The sequence below is a fragment of the Dendrobates tinctorius genome, unplaced genomic scaffold (assembly GCF_039654945.1).
Source record: "Dendrobates tinctorius isolate UK_male_01 unplaced genomic scaffold, ASM3965494v1 ptg000196l, whole genome shotgun sequence".
NCBI lineage: Eukaryota > Metazoa > Chordata > Amphibia > Anura > Dendrobatidae > Dendrobates > Dendrobates tinctorius.
Window position 1 is genome coordinate 28553117 of NW_027361863.1, and position 23723 is coordinate 28576839.

The 23723-nt window shown below is 49.7% G+C and overlaps 1 protein-coding gene across 4 annotated transcripts in view; it reads left to right on the forward strand.

The window, feature by feature from the left end:
- The first annotated feature begins 285 nt into the window (after positions 1-285).
- The window catches only part of ADD3 (adducin 3), an 80747-nt gene continuing 57309 nt past the window's right edge, over positions 286-23723 (forward strand). Inside the window, exon 1 of one of the 4 annotated variants that reach the window (XM_073553092.1) lies at positions 286-306. The gene's annotated coding sequence lies outside the window, so the exon portion shown is untranslated. Of the gene's footprint in view, positions 307-17540; positions 17687-23723 lie in introns of those variants that run through there. The other 3 variants (XM_073553094.1, XM_073553091.1, XM_073553093.1) reach the window with 3 other exon arrangements.

The following is a 23723-nucleotide window of genomic DNA, read 5'->3' on the forward strand; positions in this document are numbered from 1 at the left end:
TTTTCTTTTTCTGGCTCCGGAAGATATTATATAATACTCCGAGTCCCAGTAAGTTCTGAAAACTTTGCAATGTTTCCCAGTTGGGGCCGAGCTTGGCTCTGGTGACTGCACCAGTCATTGTGTTCGGAGGGGAAAGCACAGGCGTGTGATCTGCGATGTCGCAATCGCCATTAGTTGCTTACAACAGAAAGAGCCTGCGCCCAAACAGGTGACATCGGGCAACGGATCTCCCACAGAAAGGGAAACGGGTGTTTTCACAACAACCGGTCAAGAAGAACCTGAGATCTCGTCGTTAGTCCAAATCAGGTAATCTAGGAAAGCTGGGTGACAACTAGTATCGTCCTTGTAACAGCTACCCAGCTTTCCCTTTACCCTGCATGAAAAATCTGCCCTGATATGATAGGGTGGCAGGAATATATCACTTCATAACAGCAGGGCAGATGCCATTCAGGATTCTAGAAGAGATGGGTGACTACAACAGATGAGCTAACCCCAAATGTAAAGTTTGGGGTTCATTCCAGACACGCACTACAAAGGTGGTCTCTACACTTCACATTCACACATTAGAATTATTTCCCGGCTTTCTTTGGTTGAGTATTTCTACCCACGAGCTACGACATTACAGGATATCAAATATTTTATATTGTATTAATTTCATGAGTTTGGACTTTCTATCCCACAAGTCACTTTTGTTTTTTTTTTGACTGCCTCAAAACACTGTGTGCACGAGGCCTAAGACGGCGGGTGTGACGGATCGGATGCCTGTGTCATGCTCAGCCCAGTGAGGGGCCACATCAGGTAGGACACAATGGATCACTTTTACCCAGAATGTCCCTTTAAAGTTCTTGACATAAAAAGTCCATACTGTAATAAAATCCAGTTGTATCTGTGTGACAACCGACAACCACGACAAATGCCACTGGGTTATCGCCCAACTTTCCACAAACTAAGATGGTGATATGGGATCTGGACGAAATTCCTTCCATTGCTTTAGCGAGCCGGGGAACAGCGGCTCTTATGGCGGCCATATTATTTGAATCCAGCTTTCCTGAATAGAGATCTAACCAAGAACCGCCCGAGGGCTGGCCACAACCAGGGGGAGAGGCGCTCATCATTTCGGGAGGACATCATGCACTGTTATCTGTCCTGCCACATTCCCAGCATATTTCCCCCTTCAGCAGCGGCAGGGAAGGGGTTAACCCTGAATGCGACCTGAGATTTCAGCATTTTTTTTCTCTGCAGCGGGTTTCACTACAAACCAGGAAAGTTTTACCCTACAAGAGGTCAAACGTGGAACCACCAGAGCGGCGACTTTCAGCCACATTTTTAGTTTTTTTGTCTGTGTGTCGGTGCAGAAAGTGAGCGCAGCTACGAGCCGAGTGCGCAGCGGTGTCACAATATCCGACACGTGGCGGTGGCACAATGACCGCGCTGAGGCATCACAGGAAGATTTCACCAGCTGTGAATTACAAGGAAGCTCTAGAATAGAGATATCTTAATGTACACACAATGCAGAGCCAAAAGGATGTATCTCACAGCAGAAGGTTTGTTACAATTGTATTCTGTGTGGACAATCCTCCAGGAGCTGAACATCTACAGCACATGGCCCCCGTCCTGACGGTTCGTTGCAATGTACAGTTGTGGCCAAAAGTATTGACACCCCTGCAATTCTGTCAGATAATACTCCGTTTCTTCCTGAAAATGATTGCAAACACAAATTCTTTGTTATTATTATCTTCATTTAATTTGTCTTAAATGAAAAAACACAAAAAGAATTGTCCTAAAGCCAAATTGGATATAATTCCACACCAAATATAAAAAAGAGGGTGGACAAAAGTATTGGCACTGTTCGAAAAATCGTGATGCTTCTCTAATTTGTGTAATTAACAGCACCTGTAACTTACCTGTGGCACCTAACAGGTGTTGGCCATAACTAAATCACACTTGCAGCCAGTTGACATGGATTAAAGTTGACTCAACCTCTGTCCTGTGTCCTTGTGTGTACCACATTGAGCATGGAGAAAAGAAAGAAGACCAAAGAACTGTCTGAGGACTTGAGAAACCAAATTGTGAGGAAGCATGAGCAATCTCAAGGATACAAGTCCATCTCCAAAGACCTGAATGTTCCTGTGTCTACCGTGCGCAGTGTCATCAAGAAGTGTAAAGCCCATGGCACTGTGGCTAACCTCCCTAGATGTGGACGGAAAAGAAAAATTGACAAGAGATTTCAACGCAAGATTGTGCGGATGTTGGATAAAGAACCTCGACTAACATCCAAACAAGTTCAAGCTGCCCTGCAGTCCGAGGGTACAACAGTGTCAACCCGTACTATCCGTCGGCGTCTCAATGAAAAGGGACTGTATGGTAGGAGACCCAGGAAGACCCCACTTCTTACACCGAGACATAAAAAAGCCAGGCTGGAGTTTGCCAAAACTTACCTGAAAAAGCCTAAAACGTTTTGGAAGAATGTTCTCTGGTCAGATGAGACAAAAGTAGAGCTTTTTGTGCAAAGGCATCAACATAGAGTTTACAGGAGAAAAAAAGAGGCATTCAAAGAAAAGAACACGGTCCTTACAGTCAAACATGGCGGAGGTTCCCTGATGTTTTGGGGTTGCTTTGCTGCCTCTGGCACTGGACTGCTTGACCGTGTGCATGGCATTATGAAGTCTGAAGACTACCAACAAATTTTGCATCATAATGTAGGGACCAGTGTGAGAAAGCTGGGTCTCCCTCAGAGGTCATGGGTCTTCCAGCAGGACAATGACCCAAAACACACTTCAAAAAGCACTAGAAAATGGTTTGAGAGAAAGCACTGGAGACTTCTAAGGTGGCCAGCAATGAGTCCAGACCTGAATCCCATAGAACACCCGTGGAGAGATCTAAAAATGGCAGTTTGGAGAAGGCACCCTTCTAATATCAGGGACCTGGAGCAGTTTGCCAAAGAAGAATGGTCTAAAATTCCAGCAGAGCATTGTAAGAAACTCATTGATGGTTACCGGAAGTGGTTGGTCGCAGTTATTTTGGCTAAAGGTTGTGGAACCAAGTATTAGGCTGAGGGTGCCAATACTTTTGTGTGGCCCATTTTTGGAGCTTTGTGTGAAATGATCAATGTTTTGCTTTTTGCTTCATTCTCTTTTGTGTTTTTTCATTTAAGACAAATTAAATGAAGATAATAATACCAAAGAATTTGTGTTTGCAATCATTTTCAGGAAGAAACTGAGTATTATCTGACAGAATTGCAGGGGTGTCAATTACCCCCTATTGAAGAAACTCACGCGAAACGCGCGTCGGGGAACGGCTGCCACCTACAGGTCAGGTATTCACATTGAGCTGCTATGCATATTTAATTATTTCAGCTGTGCAGTTGCACTTTTCCACATAGCGATATGTTCTTCCCATGGTAGGAGGCTTTCTGACTTTGTGATTCGTTTTCCATGCATTTCCACTAGGCTATATAATACCTTTACCTTATTGCAGTTTGCACTTAGCACTTTTTGGATCAAGATGGACATACAATTCTCTTACATATTGTCAGCCTTCTTTAGTTCTGCTATGCACTAGCTAGTCTGGGAGGATTTAGCTGGTGGCTTATTATCTACATATGCTACCTGACAGCTCATCCTTTTATAATTATCTCATATCACATGATAAATTTTGTTATTGGGGATTTTGTTCAGTATTTACATATTTAAGAAGGGTGCATTTATGTAACTATACATTTTATACTGTCAGTATTGTTTTTCAAATAATCATTCAGTGCACCAAAATAAAATCATACAATAGTAACACTTTCCCTATACTTTTGTCTATGTGATACATCTGCTGGTGGTTCCATTGTGCACATTGTATCTATGTATACCTTTTGTGATCCATACAATGAGTATGTATTTTATATGACTTAATAAATGCTGTTTTTAGCTTACTGCATGTTTTTCATACTTCCTCTTTCTCTTGGATTGTAGTATATTATAGGAAGCTTTATATAGGCCTTGTTATTTGAGAAATCCTCTAAAGCTAAGTTTGCTGCTCGGCTTTTTGCATTGGTGCTTTGACTTTGTTTTGCTTTGTTTTTCTGGATTTCTGCCATTCCCTGCTGGGGTGTGCTGAATTCCTTTAGCTCTGTCTTCTGAAAATACCTGAGTGCTGATTTAGTTTTTGAAGCCTAGCTGCTTCAGGGCCTTTTTCATATCAGCTTGTTGGCTTATGTCTTTGATAGGGTTTTGGCAGATTGCAGACAGCAGCCTTCCTGTCCTTTCCTATCTAGGTAGTTTTGGGCCCCATCTTTGCTCAGTCTGTCTTTCTGTCTGTGTTAGTATTTTCATCTTGCTTCACCATCATTATATGTTGGGGGCTGCCTATTGCTTTGGGGTCTGCTCTGGGGCAGTTTAGATTTCCCCTTTCCTTCTTTAGGCCTATTAAATTCTCCGGCTGTGATCGAGGGGTCTAAGGCATCGTAGGAACCCCCCACGGCTACTGCTAGTTGTGTTGATAGGTTCAGGGGTCTGCAATCTGATAGATGCCAACTTCTCTGGTTTTCTGGACTTAGCTTGTATTTCTGTTTTTGCCTCCTACGGTGACTCATTCATAACAGAATCACCTGCCATACCGCAGATCCTAGGGTACTCAATAGCAGGAAAGAATTGAGAAGAGAAAAAAAAAAAAAAAAAGTGTATATTTTTTCCTCTAAAACCAGGGGAAGAGTCTTGAGGAGATCATTTGCATATTCCCAGTGCCTTCTGGGATAAGTGAAGAGTCTCCGCGAGCTCAACGATCACTGGGTTTTGGCCGTTGCAGCTGAAAAGAGGAAATCGGAAAACCAGGGGAAGAGTCTTGAGGAGATCATTTGCATATTCCCAGTGCCTTCTGGGATAAGTGAAGAGTCTCCGCGAGCTCAACGATCACTGGGTTTTGGCCGTTGCAGCTGAAAAGAGGAAATCGGAAAACCAGGGGAAGAGTCTTGAGGAGATCATTTGCATATTCCCAGTGCCTTCTGGGATAAGTGAAGAGTCTCCGCGAGCTCAACGATCACTGGGTTTTGGCCGTTGCAGCTGAAAAGAGGAAATCGGAAAACCAGGGGAAGAGTCTTGAGGAGATCATTTGCATATTCCCAGTGCCTTCTGGGATAAGTGAAGAGTCTCCGCGAGCTCAACGATCACTGGGTTTTGGCCGTTGCAGCTGAAATCGGAAAAACCGCGTGCCTTTCGGCGCGCGAATTTGGGCTCATCTTTCATCGTTTTTAAGAAATCTTAAGATGGAAGAGGCCAGGAGCCATTTGGTGAGCTGCATTTCTTGCTACATGTTCACAGACTTACCAGTGGAAAAGCCAAACTTCACATGCCACAAATGCAAGCTTGTGTCCCTGTTGGAGGAAAAGTTGCAAAATCTCGAAGAGAGGTTAGCTACGTTGAAGATCATTAAGGAAGGTGAAGAGTTCTTGGACAGAGCAGAATTATCTCTTCATGTTACAGAAAGAGAAGAAATTCGAAGTGCACCTGAAGAAACAGAGAAATGGAGACATGTGACCCAGAGAAGCAGGAGGATCAGGAGGCAGTCAGCACCCATACTGCTTAGAAACCAGTACCAGGCTCTCACGCAGGAAAACAATGAAGAAATACATCAGGATAAGACTTTGCTAACAAGCAGCAACCTTGTACGCCTTCAGAGTCCTCCTGGATGGAGAAAGAAAAATGTTGTGAAGAAGAAACGGAGAGTGGTGGTCATGGGGGATTCCCTGTTGAGAGGAACTGAGGCCGCTATCTGCAGACCGGATATAACTTCAAGAGAAATGTGCTGTCTTCCAGGTGCAAAAATTAAAGATGTGTCTGACCGGATATCAGGACTCTTCAGACCTACAGATGACTACCCATTCCTGCTACTACATGTGGGGACAAATGACACTGCAAGAAACGACCTGGAAACCATCTGCAGAGACTTTGAAGACTTAGGCAAGAAAGTGAAAGAACTGGGAGCGCAGGTGGTCTTCTCTTCCATCCTCCCAGTGGATGGCCATGGAACAAGGAGGTGGAATAAGATTCTGCAGGTGAACAACTGGCTACGTCGATGGTGCCGTCAGCAACGATTTGGATTTCTGGATCACGGAGTGAACTACTTATACGATGGACTACTTGCTAGAGATGGGGTGCACCTTACGAAGACTGGAAAGCATGTATTTGGAAGTCGCCTTGCTACACTTGTAAGGAGAGCTTTAAACTAGAACAACATGGGAAGGGAAGCAAAAGACCAGAAAAAGCCATACACCTGACAAATGCTATTGAGAACTCTGCTATTAGAAGTGGAAAGGAAGAACAAAGACGAAAGAATCTAATTAATACAAATTTTGGAGAAAGAGAAACCAATCACAAACTAAAATGTTTCTATACTAATGCACAAAGCATGGGCAACAAACAAGGAGAATTGGAACTACTAACACAGGAAAAGAAATATGATGTCATTGGAATCACTGAAACTTGGTGGGACAATACACATGATTGGAATACAAGACTAGAAGGATACAACTTATTTGCAAGAAACAGACTTGATAAACGAGGAGGGGGTGTCGCATTGTATGTTAGAAACGCGTATATCTGCACAGAGATTGAAGCTTCAGAGACTGGGAGTTCTGTGGAAACTGTTTGGGTAAGAATACAAGGACAGAACAACGGAAAGGACACCATTGTAGGCATTTACTACAGGCCGCCTGTGCAAGCTGAAGCTATGGATGAACTCTTTATGCATCAAATGGCCAAGTTCTCCAAAAAATATGACATAGTTGTCATGGGAGATTTCAACTATCCAGACATTTGTTGGGAATCTCTCTCAGGCAAAACTAACAGGTCAAGGAAATTCTTATCCTCTCTTGCTGACAACTTTATCTTCCAAAAGGTAAGGGAGAAAACAAGGGGAACTGCTACCTTGGATCTAATCCTTATAAACAGGGAGGAAATGGTTGAGGAGGTAAAAGTGGCTGGAACCCTAGGAGGTAGCGACCATGCTATTTTAGAATTTTGGATAACTAGAGGCGGAAGACCTGTGAAGACTCAGACGTCAAGGTTAGATTTCAGAAAGGCAGATTTTAAGGGATTCAGAAAGAGAATTGGAGGGATCCAATGGCTGGATATCCTTAAAGACAAAAATGTCCAGGAAGGATGGGAAATCTTGAAAAATGAAATTCTCAAAGCACAGTTGTTAATTCCGAAAAGAGGGAAGAATAGGAAGCATTTAAGGAAACCAGGATGGATGAACACAGAACTTAAGCACATGCTAAAAAGGAAGAAAAAAATGTTTATAAAATGGAAAGAGGGAGGCATATCTAAAGAAGAATATAATGCTGTCTGCAGAACCTGCAGGACACAAATCAGATTATCTAAAGCTGAAAATGAATTGAGGCTTGCAAGAGATGTCAAAAGCAATAATAAAGGATTTTGGGGATATGTCAAAAGTAAAAGAAAAGTCAAAGATGCTATAGGATTTTTACAGGATGAAAATGATGAAATGGTAAGACAGGATGTTGAGAAGGCTGAACTTTTAAATTCCTATTTTGCATCTGTTTTCTCTCAGAAAGGAAATGTAACATCAACTGTTATTCACTGTCCTATTAAGGGAATAGAAGAATCCAGGATATCTATAAACAGAAAGATAGTGAGGAAACACTTAGCTAACCTAAATGAATTCAAGTCTCCAGGTCCAGATGAATTACACCCCAGAGTACTGAAGGAGATAGCAGAAGAAATTTTTGAACCCCTCTCTATAATCTTTGAAAATTCTTGGAGAACAGGAGAAGTGCCAGAAGACTGGAGAAGAGCAAATGTTGTTCCTATCTTCAAAAAGGGGAAGAAGGTGGACCCAGGTAACTATAGGCCGGTGAGTCTGACTTCTATACCAGGAAAGATCTTTGAACAAATTATTAAACAACATGTATGTCAATACCTGGATAAGAATGAAGTGATCAAACAGAGTCAGCATGGGTTTGTAACTAATAAGTCATGTCAGACTAACTTAATTTCCTTCTATGACGGTATCACTGATTGGGTAGATCAAGGAAATGCTGTAGATATAGTATATCTTGACTTCAGCAAAGCATTTGACAAAGTCTCTCATACAATCCTTATTGAAAAAATGATTAAGTATGGAATGGACAAGGCAACTGTTAGGTGGATTCATAACTGGCTTAGTGATCGGACCCAAAGAGTGGTCGTAAATGGCTGCACATCCAGTTGGAAGAATGTCTCAAGTGGGGTACCACAGGGCTCTGTCCTGGGCCCTGTATTGTTCAACATCTTTATCAACGATTTAGATGAAGGAATTGAGGGTAAACTGATTAAATTTGCTGATGACACAAAGCTAGGAGGGATAGCTAATACTAGAGAAGAGAGAGAGAGGATTCAAAAAGATTTAAATAAACTGGAGAAGTGGGCAGCAACTAACAGAATGGTTTTTAACAGGGAGAAATGCAAAGTGCTACATCTGGGCAATAAAAATGGAAAAAGCATATATAGAATGGGAGGAATAGGGCTAAGTGACAGCACATGTGAAAAAGACTTGGGTATACTAATAGATCACAGACTGAATATGAGTCAACAGTGTGATGCAGCAGCAAAAAAGGCAAATGCAATTCTAGGATGTATTAACAGAAGCATACAGTCTAGATCACGTGAAGTCATTATTTCCCTCTACTCCTCTTTGGTCAGACCTCATCTGGAATATTGTGTCCAGTTTTGGGCACCACATTTTAAAAAAGACATCAACAAACTGGAGCAAGTTCAGAAAAGAGCGACCAGAATGGTGACCGGTCTGCAAACCCTGTCTTATGAGGAAAGGTTGCAGGATTTGGGAATGTTTAGTTTGCAAAAGAGAAGACTGAGAGGAGACTTAATAGCTGTCTACAAATATCTAAAGGGCTGTCACATTGTAGAAGGATCAACTTTATTCTCATTTGCACAAGGAAAGACTAGAAGCAATGGGATGAAACTGAATGGGAGGAAACACAGATTAGATATTAGAAAAAACTTTTTGACAGTTAGAGTGATCAATGAGTGGAACAGGCTGCCACGAGAAGTGGTGAGTTCTCCTTCAATGGAAGTCTTCAAACAGAGGCTGGACAGACATCTGACTGGGATGATTTAGCGAATCCTGCTTTGAGCAGGGGGTTGGACCAGATGGCCCAGGAGGTCCCTTCCAACTCTACGATTCTATGATTCTATGATTCTATGATTCTCTACATCTCTGAGGCCGTAGGGGGAATTTTTTTTTCTGTCAACGGAGATAAAGCAATTGTCTGATCGTGTGGAGCAGCTCGCTGCGGAAGTGCGGGGAATTTCCGCCTACCTTGCTCATTCACATGCTGCTGAACCAAAGATTCCTACACCTGATGTATTTTTTGGGGATCGGTCTAAATTTTTGAATTTCAAAAATAATTGTAAATTATTTTTTGCCTTGAAGCCTAACTCGTCAGGGAGCTCCGCGCAGCAGGTTAAAATTGTCATCTCTTTGCTGCGTGGCCATCCCCAGGATTGGGCGTTTTCTTTGAAACCAGATGATCCTATTCTGACTAATGTGAACGCATTTTTTCAGGCCTTGGGGTTGTTGTATGACGAACCTAATGCCATTGATCAGGCTGAAAAGACCCTGCTGGCATTGAGCCAGGGTCGTGATTCTGCAGAATTGTACTGTCAAAAATTCCGAAAGTGGGCAGTACTTACTACCTGGAATGATAATGCCTTGGCTGCTCTCTTTCGGAAGGGGTTGTCAGAAGCCGTAAAAGATACTATGGTGGGATTTCCTGTTCCCTCTGGTCTTGACGATTCCATGTCATTAGCCATTCAGGTTGATCGGCGTTTGCGCGAACGCAAAGCTGCATGAGAGGTGTTGCCACCTGTTGAACAAATGTCTGAACCTATGCAATGTGATAGAGTTTTTTCCAGAGAGCAGCGTCAGGAGTTCAGAAGGCGTAATAAGTTGTGTTTTTTCTGTGGAGATGCCTCGCATATTATTTCTGTCTGTCCTAAACGAGAGAAACGTTTTGCACACACGTTTTCTGTTGGTGGTGTTCAACCTAAGTTTCTTCTGGTTATTACTCTGATCTGCTCCCTGTCCACATTTTCCGCCAAGGCTTTTGTGGATTCGAGAGCAGCCCTAAACCTAATGGACTTGGATTTTGCTAAACGTTGTGGATTTCCGATGACACCTCTGCAGACGCCTATCCCTTTGAGGGGGATTGATGCTACTCCTTTGGCTAAAAATAAACCTCAGTTTTGGACCCAGGTGGTAATGCGGGTCGCCCCAGACCATCAAGAAAATTGCAGATTTTTGGTGTTGCATAATCTGCATGATACTATTGTTCTAGGGTTTCCCTGGTTACAAATTCATAATCCAGTTTTGGATTGGAAATCTGTGTCTGTGGTGAGTTGGGGTTGTCGGTGTGCCTTTAGTGAGGCTCCGGTGTTTTCCACCTCTCCTCAGTCGCATGATGTTCCTGATTATTTGGCGGACTTTTATGATGTATTTAGTGAGAATGAGTCTGCGTCTCTGCCTCCTCATAGGAGTTATGACTGTGCAATTGAACTGAGCCCGGGGTGTAAATTCCCCAAAGGTCGGCTCTTCAATTTATCTGTACCCGAGCACGAGGCTATGCGATCCTATATTAAGGAGGCGTTGGAGAAGGGTCATATTAGACCATCCTCGTCACCCATAGGTGCCGGTTTTTTTTTTGTAGCCAAAAAGGATGGATCATTAAGACCTTGTATTGATTATCGTGCCCTCAACAAAATTACTGTTAAATATCAGTATCCGTTACCCCTGATTTCTGCTCTATTCTCCAGAGTTAAAGGTGCTTGCTGGTTTACCAAGCTTGACCTCAGGGGGGCGTATAATTTTATTCGCATTAAGCATGGAGATGAATGGAAGACGGCGTTTAATACTCCGGAGGGACATTTTGAGTACCTGGTGATGCCTTTTGGGCTCACTAATGCCCCTTCTGTCTTCCAATGCTTCATGAACGATATTTTCCGAGATTTTGTCGATAAATTTTTGATTATCTATCTGGATGATATTTTGATCTTCTCCAAGGATTGGGATTCTCATGTGGAACATATTCGGACTGTGTTCCGGATCTTGAGGGAGAATTCCCTGTATGTCAAAGGATCTAAATGCCTTTTTGGAGTACAGAGGATTTCTTTTTTGGGATTTATTTTGTCCCCGTCAACTATTGAAATGGACCCGGCCAAGGTACAGGCCATTTACGATTGGGTTCAGCCCACTTCTTTGAAGGCCCTCCAGAAGTTTTTGGGTTTTGCTAATTTTTATCGGAAATTTATAGCAAAATTTTCTAGTATTGCCAAGCCATTGACTGATTTGACTAAGAAGGGTGCTGATGTGTTAAATTGGTCTCCGGAGGCTGTTTCTTCCTTTCAGGAGCTGAAGCGAAGATTCACCTCCGCCCCGGTTTTGCGGCAACCTGATGTCTCACTTCCATTCCAGGTAGAGGTGGATGCTTCTGAGATTGGTGCAGGAGCGGTGTTGTCCCAAACATCTAAAATTAATCCCTGTGCTTTCTTTTCCCGAAAGTTCTCTCCACCTGAACGTAACTATGATGTGGGGAATAGGGAACTGTTGGCCATGAAATGGGCATTTGAGGAGTGGAGACATTGGTTGGAGGGAGCTAAGCATCAAGTCGTGGTCCTCACTGACCACAAGAATTTGATTTACCTAGAGTCGACTAAGCGTTGAACCCTAGACAGGCTAGGTTGGCCTTGTTTTTTTACACGTTTTGATTTTGTGGTTTCTTTTCTTCCTGGAACGAAGAATGTCAAGGCAGACGCCCTCTCTAGGAGCTTCTTTGCTGATTCTCCTGTGGTGACCAAGCCTGCTACCATCTTAGGCGAAGGGGTAGTTCTTTCTGCCATCTCGCCCGATTTGAGACGTGCTCTGGAAGAGTTCCAGGAGGACAAACCTGAGCATTGTCCCAGTGGAAAGTTGTATATTCCTGACCAGTGGAAGAAGAGAGTGATGTCTGAAGTTCATTGCTCTTCTTTGGCTGGTCATCCAGGTATTTTTGGTACTAGAGATCTGGTGAGTCGGTTTTTTTGGTGGCCCTCCTTGTCTCGTGATGTCAGGAATTTTGTGCAGTCCTGTGGGACGTGCTCCCGGTCTAAATCGTGTTCTCGCTCTAGTGGGTTGTTGATGCCTTTGCCTGTCCCCAAGAGGCCATGGACCCATATTTCAATGGATTTCATCTCTGATATGCCTGTCTCTCAAAGAATGACTGTTATTTGTGATAGGTTCTCTAAGATGGTTCATCTTGTACCACTCCCTAAGTTGCCATCTTCCTCTGAGTTGGTGCCCCTGTTTTTACAACAGGTGGTTCGTTTGCACGGGAATCCCGAGAACATTGTATCTGACAGAGGAGTCCAGTTTGTGTCTAGATTTTGGAGAATTTTCTGTTCCAGGCTGGGAATTCAGTTGTCCTTCTCCTCTGCTTTTCACCCTCAGACCAATGGGCAGACAGAGAGAACAAACCAGACCTTGGAGTCATATTTGAGATGTTTTATTTCTGCTGATCAGGATGATTGGGTTTCATTTTTGCCCTTGGCCGAATTTGCTTTAAATAATAGAGCTAGTTCTGCCACTTTGATGTCACCTTTTTTTTTGTAACTTTGGGTTTCATCCTCGATTTTCTTCAGGGCAGGTGGAGCCCTCTGCCTGCCCATGTGTTGACACTGTGGTGGAGAGAATGCACCAGATCTGGGACCAAGTGGTGGATAAGTTATCTCTCTCCCAGGAAAAGGCCCAGCGGTTTTCCAACCGACATAGGACCATTGGTCCCCAGTTTAAGGCTGGTGATATGGTGTGGTTATCATCAAAAAATATTGCTATGAAGGTGGCTTCTCCTAAGTTTAAGCCTAGATTTATTGGACCTTACAAGATTGTGGAGATTATTAATCCGGTCTCTTTTCGTTTGGCTCTTCCTGTCACATTTAAAATCCATAATGTGTTCCATAAATCTTTGTTGAAGAGGTTTGTTGAACCTGTTGTTCCGGGGGTGGCACCTCCAGACCCTGTATTGGTTGAAGGTAACATGGAATATGAGGTAGAGAAAGTACTGGATTCCCGTCTGGCTAGACGGAGACTCCAGTATTTGGTTAAGTGGAAGGGTTATGGTCAGGAGGATAATTCCTGGGTCTCTGCCGCTGATATTCATGCCAAAAGATTGGTGCGTGCCTTTCATCGGGCTCACCCTGATCGCCCTGGTGGCGTAGTTGAGGGTTCGGTGACCCCTCCTCAAGGGGGAGGTACTGTTGTGAGTTCATTTTCCCCTTCACTACTGAGGCCCGAGGAACTCCCTCTTCTGGTAAAGAAAGGTAGTGAGCCTGATTATCAAACACCTGAGGCTGATGATGATGACTGGCTGAGTGGAGTTACTAACTGGATATAAGGCTGCCGACGCCCTCCTGCACTGCGGGTGATTTCTCTGTGGGATCCTTGGAGACCAGTCTGAATTCCTGCTCCTCTAAAGCTAAGTTTGCTGCTCGGCTTTTTGCATTGGTGCTTTGACTTTGTTTTGCTTTTCTGGATTTCTGCCATTCCCTGCTGGGGTGTGCTGAATTCCTTTAGCTCTGTCTTCTGAAAATACCTGAGTGCTGATTTAGTTTTTGAAGCCTAGCTGCTTCAGGGCCTTTTTCATATCAGCTTGTTGGCTTATGTCTTTGATAGGGTTTTGGCAGATTGCAGACAGCAGCCTTCCCGTCCTTTCCTATCTAGGTGGTTTTGGGCCCCGTCTTTGCTCAGTCTGTCTTTCTGTCTGTGTTAGTATTTTCATCTTGCTTCACCATCATTATATGTTGGGGGCTGCCTATTGCTTTGGGGTCTGCTCTGGGGCAGTTTAGATTTCCCCTTTCCTTCTTTAGGCCTATTTAATTCTCCGGCTGTGATCGAGGGGTCTAGGGCATCGTAGGAACCCCCCACGGCTACTGCTAGTTGTGTTGATAGGTTCAGGGGTCTGCAATCTGATAGATGCCAACTTCTCTGGTTTTCTGGACTTAGCTTGTATTTCTGTTTTTGCCTCCTATGGTGACTCATTCATAACACTCTATGTTGATGCCTTTGCCCAAAAAGCTCTACTTTTATCTCATCTGACCAGAGAACATTCTTCCAAAACGTTTTAGGCTTTTTCAGGTAAGTTTTGGCAAACTCCAGCCTGGCTTTTTTATGTCTCGGGGTAAGAAGTGGGGTCTTCCTGGGTCTCCTACCATACAGTCCCTTTTCATTCAGACGCTGACGGATAGTACGGGTTGACACTGTTGTACCCTCGGACTGCAGGGCAGCTTGAACTTGTTTGGATGTTAGTCGAGGTTCTTTATCCAACATCCGCACAATCTTGCGTTGAAATCTCTTGTCAATTTTTCTTTTCCGTCCACATCTAGGGAGGTTAGCCACAGTGCCATGGGCTTTAAACTTCTTGATGACACTGTGCACGGTAGACACAGGAACATTCAGGTCTTTGGAGATGGACTTGTAGCCTTGAGATTGCTCATGCTTCCTCATAATTTGGTTTCTCAAGTCCTCAGACAGTTCTTTGGTCTTCTTTCTTTTCTCCATGCTCAAAGTGGTACACACAAGGACACAGGACAGAGGTTGAGTCAACGTTAATCCATGTCAACTGGCTGCAAGTGTGATTTAGTTATTGCCAACACCTGTTAGGTGCCACAGGTAAGTTACAGGTGTTGTTAATTACACAAATTAGAGAAGCATCACATGATTTTTCGAACAGTGCCAATAATAATAATAATAATCTTTATTTATATAGCGCCAACATATTCCGCAGCGCTTTACAGTTTAACAGTTTCAAAACACAAGTCATAAGTAACAACGCTAACAATACAATAACTAAAGCAAAATAAGATGAAATAAGACGACCCTGCTCGTGAGAGCTTACAATCTACAATGAGGTGAGGGAGATACAGAGTACAGGTGTGTATTTACAATGGTGTATTTACAATGAAGGTCCAGCCATCTTGAGGGAGTGAAGGATGGATGGAGATAGTGAATGGGCTACACACGCACACTTACACAGAGAATGACTTTGATTAGTGAATGTGATAGGCCGCTCTGAACAGGTGTGTTTTGAGGGAGCGCCTAAAACTATGCAAATATGTGGATAGTCCTGATTTCTTGGGGTAGAGCATTCCAGAGGATAGGAGCAGCACGGGAGAAGTCTTGGAGTCGGGAGTGGGAGGTACGGATTAGTGCAGAGGTTAGTCGAAAGTCGTTTGCAGAGCGCAGCGATCGGCTAGGCCGATAGACAGAAATGAGAGAAGAGATGTAAGGGGGTGCCGCACTGTGGAGAGCTTTGTGGGTGAGAACAAGTACTTAGAATTGGATCCTATAATGAATGGGCAGCCAATGTAAGAACTGGCGAAGAGCGGACGCGTCCGAGTACCGATTACCCAGATGGACGATCCTGGCCGCTGCATTAAGTATGGACTGAGAGGGGATAGTCGAGTGACGGGGAGGCCAATTAATAGAGCATTGCAGTAATCCAGGCGAGAGTGGATCAATGCAACAGTGAGGGTTTTTGTTGTTTCCATAGTAAGAAAGTAAGAAAAGGGCGGATTCTAGAGATGTTCTTTAGGTGTAAGCGGCAAGAGCGGGCAAGGGATTGTATATGGGATGTGAAGGAGAGATTGGTATCAAACATAACACCCAGACAAGCGCGCCTGCTGCCGGGGTGTTATTGTGGTACCACCCACGGAGAGGGAAATGTCAGATTTATATATTTATTATTTATTTATATATTTCAATACTTTTGTCCACCCTCTTTTTTATGTTTGGTGTGGAATTATATCCAATTTGGCTTTAGGACAATTCTTTTTGTGTTTTTTCGTTTAAGACAAATTAAATGAAGTTAATACCAAAGAATGTGTTTGCAATCATTTTCAGGAAGAAACGGAGTATTATCTGACAAAATTGCAGGGGTGTCAATACTTTTGGCCACAACTGTACACACAGATCAGCCAAGACACTAAAACCACCTAATAATGTGTAGCTTCAACTGTCTGATTCATCGAGGTCAGGAATCGTCATACCCCTGAAGACGCCCTGTGGGGTGAAACGTCCCGCAAGTCCCACTGTGTACCAGTAACACCCCAAAAGACCCTCTATATACGGGGAACACCCCACAAGACCCGCCGTATACCGGGAACACCCCACGAGACCCGCCGTATACCGGGAACACCCCACGAGACCCGCCGTATACCGGGAACACCCCACGAGACCCGCCGTATACCGGGAACACCCCACGAGACCCGCCGTATACCGGGAACACCCCACGAGACCCACCGTATACAGGGTGCACCCCACGAGACCCGCCATACACCGGGAGCACCCCACGAGACCCACCGTATACCGGGAACACCCCACGAGACCCTCCGTATACTGGGAACACCCCACAAGACCAGCCGTATACCGGGAACACCCCACGAGACCCTCCGTATACCGGGAACACCCCACAAGACCAGCCATACACTGGGAGCACCCCACAAGACCCACCGTATACCGGGAACACCCCACGAGACCCTCCGTATACTGGGAACACCCCACAAGACCCGCCGTATACCGGGAACACCCCACGAGACCCTCCGTATACCGGGAGCACCCCACAAGACCCACCGTATACCGGGAACACCCCACGAGACCCTCCGTATACAGGGTGCACCCCACGAGACCCGCCATACACCGGGAGCACCCCACAAGACCCACCGTATACCGGGAACAGCCCACGAGACCCTCCGTATACTGGGAACACCCCACAAGACCAGCCATACACTGGGAGCACCCCACAAGACCCACCGTATACCGGGAACACCCCACGAGACCCTCCGTATACTGGGAACACCCCACAAGACCCGCCGTACACCGGGAGCACCCCACGAGACCCACCGTATACTGAGAACACCCCACAAGACCCTCCGTATACTGGGAACACCCCACAAGACCCTCTATATACAGGGAATACCCCACAAGATCTGCCATATACCAGGAACACCCCACAAGTCCCTCTATATAAAGGCAACACCCCACAAGAGCCGCTGTATACCAGGAACACCCCACAAGACCCACCGTATACCGGGAAGACCCGCCGTATACAGGGTGCACCCTACGAGACCCGCCGTACACCGGGAACACCCCACAAGACCTGCCGTATACCGGGAACACCCCACAAGTCCCTCTATATAAGGGCAACACCCCACAAGAGCCGCTGTATACCAGGAACACCCCACGAGACCCGCCGTACAGCGGGAACACCCCACGAGACCCTCCGTACACCGGGAACACCCCACGAGAACCGCCGTATATGATTCCTCTGTGAGGTGACATTTCGCTGCTCGATTCCTTCCCGATGGTTCGTTACAATGCGTCAGTGCAGGCTTTAAGCTCTCGGGATGATCCGGCACGGAGAGGGTTACAGGACGGCCCGGTACTTTTCGGTCACCGCGACCTCTTCATCCTTCGCGCAGGTTTCTGGGTAGTGTAGTCCCGATATTCCGGGCTCGGGATTGGTCAGGACGTGGCCAATGGTTGGCGGGCTGTCCAGGTCCCGGCACTCCCCGCGGTGTGACGTTAGAGGGGGCGTGTGTCGTTGGCTCAGTGAGAGCAGTGCGGCTGTGGAGAGCGGAGCTCCGGACCCTCCATGGTAAGTGCAGCCCGGGAGAGCGGGGACAGGACGAGGGCTGCACCGGGGGCCGAGCGGTGTCTGCAGCCCCAACACTGAGGGAGCTGAGGCGGGAGGATGCGCTGCCCGGCATGTGAGGGAAGCGCGCGGTGTCCGGAGCTGCCGCAGAGCCCGGGAGTGGGGGGAGCAGGAGAGTGGCGGGGCCGGCAGGAGCCGAGTGCTCCCCGAACACTGCAGCTCCGGGGCACCGGGAGAGGGGACTGCGGAGCCGGGGGCTGACAGAGGTGACTGGGGGGGAGTGCAGGGGGCTGACAGAGGTGACTGGGGGGGAGTGCAGGGGGCTGACAGAGGTGACGGGGGGGGGAGTGCAGGGGGCTGACAGAGGTGACTGGGGGGGAGTGCAGGGGGCTGACAGAGGTGACTGGGGGGGAGTGCAGGGGGCTGACAGAGGTGACTGGGGGGGAGTGCAGGGGGCTGACAGAGGTGACTGGGGGGGGAGTGCAGGGGGCTGACAGAGGTGACGGGGGGGGGAGTGCAGGGGGCTGACAGAGGTGACTGGGGGGGAGTGCAGGGGGCTGACAGAGGTGACTGGGGGGGAGTGCAGGGGGCTGACAGAGGTGACTGGGGGGGGAGTGCAGGGGGCTGACAGAGGTGACTGGGGGGGAGTGCAGGGGGCTGACAGGTGACTGGGGGGGGAGTGCAGGGGGCTGACAGAGGTGACTGGGGGGGAGTGCAGGGGGCTGACAGAGGTGACTGGGGGGGAGTGCAGGGGGCTGACAGAGGTGACTGGGGGGGAGTGCAGGGGGCTGACAGAGGTGACTGGGGGGGAGTGCAGGGGGCTGACAGAGGTGACTGGGGGGGGAGTGCAGGGGGCTGACAGAGGTGACTGGGGGGGGAGTGCAGGGGGCTGACAGAGGTGACTGGGGGGGGAGTGCAGGGGGCTGACAGAGGTGACTGGGGGGGAGTGCAGGGGGCTGACAGAGGTGACTGGGGGGGAGTGCAGGGGGCTGACAGAGGTGACTGGGGGGGGAGTGCAGGGGGCTGACAGAGGTGACTGGGGGGGGGAGTGCAGGGGGCTGACAGAGGTGACTGGGGGGGAGTGCAGGGGGCTGACAGAGGTGACTGGGGGGGAGTGCAGGGGGCTGACAGAGGTGACTGGGGGGGAGTGCAGGGGGCTGACAGAGGTGACTGGGGGGAGTGCAGGGGGCTGACAGAGGTGACTGGGGGGGAGTGCAGGAGGCTGACAGAGGTGACTGGGGGGGAGTGCAGGGGGCTGACAGAGGTGACTGGGGGGGGAGTGCAGGGGGCTGACAGAGGTGACTGGGGGGAGTGCAGGGGGCTGACAGGTGACGGGGGGGAGTGCAGGGGGCTGACAGAGGTGACTGGGGGGGGAGTGCAGGGGGCTGACAGAGGTGACTGGGGGGGAGTGCAGGGGGCTGACAGAGGTGACTGGGGGGGAGTGCAGGAGGCTGACAGAGGTGACTGGGGGGGAGTGCAGGGGGCTGACAGAGGTGACTGGGGGGGGAGTGCAGGGGGCTGACAGAGGTGACTGGGGGGGGAGTGCAGGGGGCTGACAGGTGACTGGGGGGAGTGCAGGGGGCTGACAGAGGTGACGGGGGGGAGTGCAGGGGGCTGACAGAGGTGACGGGGGGGGAGTGCAGGGGGCTGACAGAGGTGACGGGGGGGGAGTGCAGGGGGCTGACAGAGGTGACTGGGGGGGAGTGCAGGGGGCTGACAGAGGTGACTGGGGGGGGGAGTGCAGGGGGCTGACAGAGGTGACTGGGGGGGGAGTGCAGGGGGCTGACAGAGGTGACTGGGGGGGGAGTGCAGGGGGCTGACAGAGGTGACTGGGGGGGAGTGCAGGGGGCTGACAGAGGTGACTGGGGGGGAGTGCAGGGGGCTGACAGAGGTGACTGGGGGGGAGTGCAGGGGGCTGACAGAGGTGACTGGGGGGGAGTGCAGGAGGCTGACAGAGGTGACTGGGGGGGAGTGCAGGAGGCTGACAGAGGTGACTGGGGGGGTGTGCAGGGGGCTGACAGAGGTGACTGGGGGGGGAGTGCAGGGGGCTGACAGAGGTGACTGGGGGGGAGTGCAGGGGGCTGACAGAGGTGACTGGGGGGGTGTGCAGGAGGCTGACAGAGGTGACTGGGGGGGGAGTGCAGGGGGCTGACAGAGGTGACTGGGGGGGGAGTGCAGGGGGCTGACAGAGGTGACTGGGGGGGGAGTGCAGGGGGCTGACAGAGGTGACTGGGGGGGTGTGCAGGGGGCTGACAGAGGTGACTGGGGGGGGTGTGCAGGGGGCTGACAGAGGTGACTGGGGGGAGTGCAGGGGGGCTGAAAGAGGTGACTGGGGGGTGGGGGGGATTGCAAGGGCTGAAGCAGGAGATCAGGGGCTCATACAGCTGCCATGGGGTATCTGGATGTCTGCTGATGACAGTGACCTCAGAAGGGTGAAGGGGCTACATGGAGAGGGGAGATGTCCTGATCCGAGAGTTGCTAAGCACTAGTTATGTGGGACTCATGCAGTTGGTCTGTGCGATGGACGCTGCAGGGTCCGACTCCTGTGTGGCGGCTGATGGGCGGGACGCTGCAGGGTCCGGCTCCCGTGTGGCAGCTGATGGGCGGACGCTGCAGGCTCCGGCTCCCGTGTGGCGGCTGATGGGGGGACGCTGCAGGCTCCGGCTCCCGTGTGGCGGCTGATGGGCGGACGCTGCAGGCTCCGGCTCCCGTGTGGCGGCTGATGGGGGGACGCTGCAGGGTCCGGCTCCCGTGTGGCGGCTGATGGGGGGACGCTGCAGGCTCCGGCTCCCGTGTGGCGGCTGATGGGGGGACGCTGCAGGGTCCGGCTCCCGTGTGGCGGCTGATGGGGGGGACGCTGCAGGGTCCGGCTCCCGTGTGGCGGCTGATGGGGGGGGATGCTGCAGTGACACCGCTGTATTCTTTAGGCGTTTCAGTGATGGGTGCACTGCTGGTAGTGTTTTGGGTTGAGGAAGTGCCCTCATGTGTCGGGTATTCATGATCAGTGCTCCTGCCCCTGGCATGCAGTGTTGTACCCATGTGTACCCTGGATCTGCATCAGTCACATGTTTATCAAAGCCACACTGGCCTATGTAATGTTAAATAATAATAAATTTTATTTTTATAGCGCCGACATATTCCGCAGCACTTTACATTTCAGAGGGGATTTGTACAGACAATAGACATTACAGCATAACAATAATCACATAGATCATAACAGATACCAAGAGGAATGAGGGCCCTGCTCGCAAGCTTACAATCTATGAGGAAAGAGGTAGACACGAAAGGTGGGTGGTAACAATTTCCCTGATTGTATGGACCAGCCATAATGTTAAGTGTGTAACAGTACAGACACAGAGGGCTAATGGATGCATAAAGCATGTGGGAACATGATGCGGGGAACCTGGTTATGGTAAAACTTTTGGCTGTGCCACACAGGGATAGATTAGGTTAATGTGTTGAGGCGGTAGGCCAGTCTGAATAAATGTGTTTTCAGGGCATGCTTAAAATTGTGGGGATTGGGGACTAATCATATTGACCTGGGAAGTGCATTCCAAAGAATTGGCGCAGCACGTGTATATTCTTGGAGACGGGAGTGGGAGGTTCTGATTATTGAGGATGCTAACCTCAGGTCATCAGCAGAACGGAGGGTGCGGGTAGGGTGGTATACTGAAACAAGGGAGGAGATGTAGGGTGGTGCTGAGCCATGGAGGGCTTTGTGGGTGAGGGTAATAAGTTTATACTGAATTCTGGAGTGGATGGGTAGCCAGTGTAAGGACTGGCACAAGGTAGAGGCATCGGTGTAACGATTGGTGAGGAATATGATCCTGGCTGCAGCATTCAAGACAGATTGGAGAGGGGAGAGTTTGGTAAGAGGGAGACCGATTAGAAGAGTTACAATAGTCAAGACGAGAATGAATAAGAGAAACAGTAAGAGTTTTTGCGGAGTCAAAAGTAAGAAAAGGTCGAATTCTAGTAATGTTTTTAAGGTGCAGATGACAAGAGCCGAGCCAGTGATCGAATGTGGGGTGCAAAGGAAAGCTCGGAATCAAGTATGACCCCAAGACAGCGGGCCTGTTGCTGGGGAGTAATAGTGGAACCACACACAGAAATTGCAAATGAAATGCTCTGTGATACTGACACATCAGGACTCTGGGCATGTACCGGTACCCGGGAAATTTGGCAAAGGCATGCACTGTGTGGGCAGGGGGTCTGTGGCTGGGCATTCTCTGTTTGGCTGTGGTAGAGCGGGTGTGTTGCCAGATGTGCACTGTGTAGTAAACACGTTGTGGACAGCATTAAATTTGCCGTTTGATCACTTTAAGTTGAGTGCCGACTTTCCTGTTGTATATCAACGGTGTGGGAACCTACTCTGGCACCCTTTAATAGTTGTGCACACGCCACCTTATTCCAGATGGGCACTGTGTGGCTTGGGGAGATGGGGACACTTGGATCGGACATGCACTGGATGGCCAGGAGTCTGACATTAGGCTTGTGCTCTATGGCTGGGGTCTGATGTTGTGCTGTGTGGCCAGGTGCCTGCTACTGGACATGTGCTGTATTGCGGGGGTCTGACGTTGGGCTTGTCCTGTATGGCTGGGGGTCTGACGTTGGGCTTGTGCTGTGTGGCCTGGTGCCAGCCGCTGGGCATGTGCTGTATGGCTGGGGGTCTGACGTTGGGCTTGTGCTGTATGGCTGGGGGTCTGACGTTGGGCTTGTCCTGTATGGCTGTCATTGGGCTTGTGCTGTGTGGCCGGGGGTCTGACGTTGGGCTTGTGCTGTGTGGCCGGGGGTTTGACGTTGGGCTTGTGCTGTGTGGCCGGGGGTCTGACGTTGGGCTTGTGCTGTGTGGCCGGGGGTCTGACGTTGGGCTTGTGCTGTGTGGCCGGGGGTCTGACGTTGGGCTTGAGCTGTGTGGCCGGGGGTCTGACGTTGGGCTTGCGCTGTGTGGCCGGGGGTCTGACGTTGGGCTTGCGCTGTGTGGCCGGGGGTCTGACGTTGGGCTTGCGCTGTGTGGCCGGGGGTCTGACGTTGGGCTTGCGCTGTGTGGCCGGGGGTCTGACGTTGGGCTTGCGCTGTGTGGCCGGGGGTCTGACGTTGGGCTTGCGCTGTGTGGCCGGGGGTCTGACGTTGGGCATGCGCTGTGTGGCCGGGGGTCTGACGTTGGGCTTGCGCTGTGTGGCCGGGGGTCTGACGTTGGGCTTGCGCTGTGTGGCCGGGGGTCTGACGTTGGGCTTGCGCTGTGTGGCCGGGGGTCTGACGTTGGGCTTGCGCTGTGTGGCCGGGGGTCTGACGTTGGGCTTGCGCTGTGTGGCCGGGGGTCTGACGTTGGGCTTGCGCTGTGTGGCCGGGGGTCTGACGTTGGGCTTGCGCTGTGTGGCCGGGGGTCTGACGTTGGGCTTGCGCTGTGTGGCCGGGGGTCTGACGTTGGGCTTGCGCTGTGTGGCCGGGGGTCTGACGTTGGGCTTGCGCTGTGTGGCCGGGGGTCTGACGTTGGGCTTGCGCTGTGTGGCCGGGGGTCTGACGTTGGGCTTGCGCTGTGTGGCCGGGGGTCTGACGTTGGGCTTGCGCTGTGTGGCCGGGGGTCTGACGTTGGGCTTGCGCTGTGTGGCCGGGGGTCTGACGTTGGGCTTGCGCTGTGTGGCCGGGGGTCTGACGTTGGGCTTGCGCTGTGTGGCCGGGGGTCTGACGTTGGGCTTGCGCTGTGTGGCCGGGGGTCTGACGTTGGGCTTGCGCTGTGTGGCCGGGGGTCTGACGTTGGGCTTGCGCTGTGTGGCCGGGGGTCTGACGTTGGGCTTGCGCTGTGTGGCCGGGGGTCTGACGTTGGGCTTGCGCTGTGTGGCCGGGGGTCTGACGTTGGGCTTGCGCTGTGTGGCCGGGGGTCTGACGTTGGGCTTGCGCTGTGTGGCCGGGGGTCTGACGTTGGGCTTGCGCTGTGTGGCCGGGGGTCTGACGTTGGGCTTGCGCTGTGTGGCCGGGGGTCTGACGTTGGGCTTGCGCTGTGTGGCCGGGGGTCTGACGTTGGGCTTGCGCTGTGTGG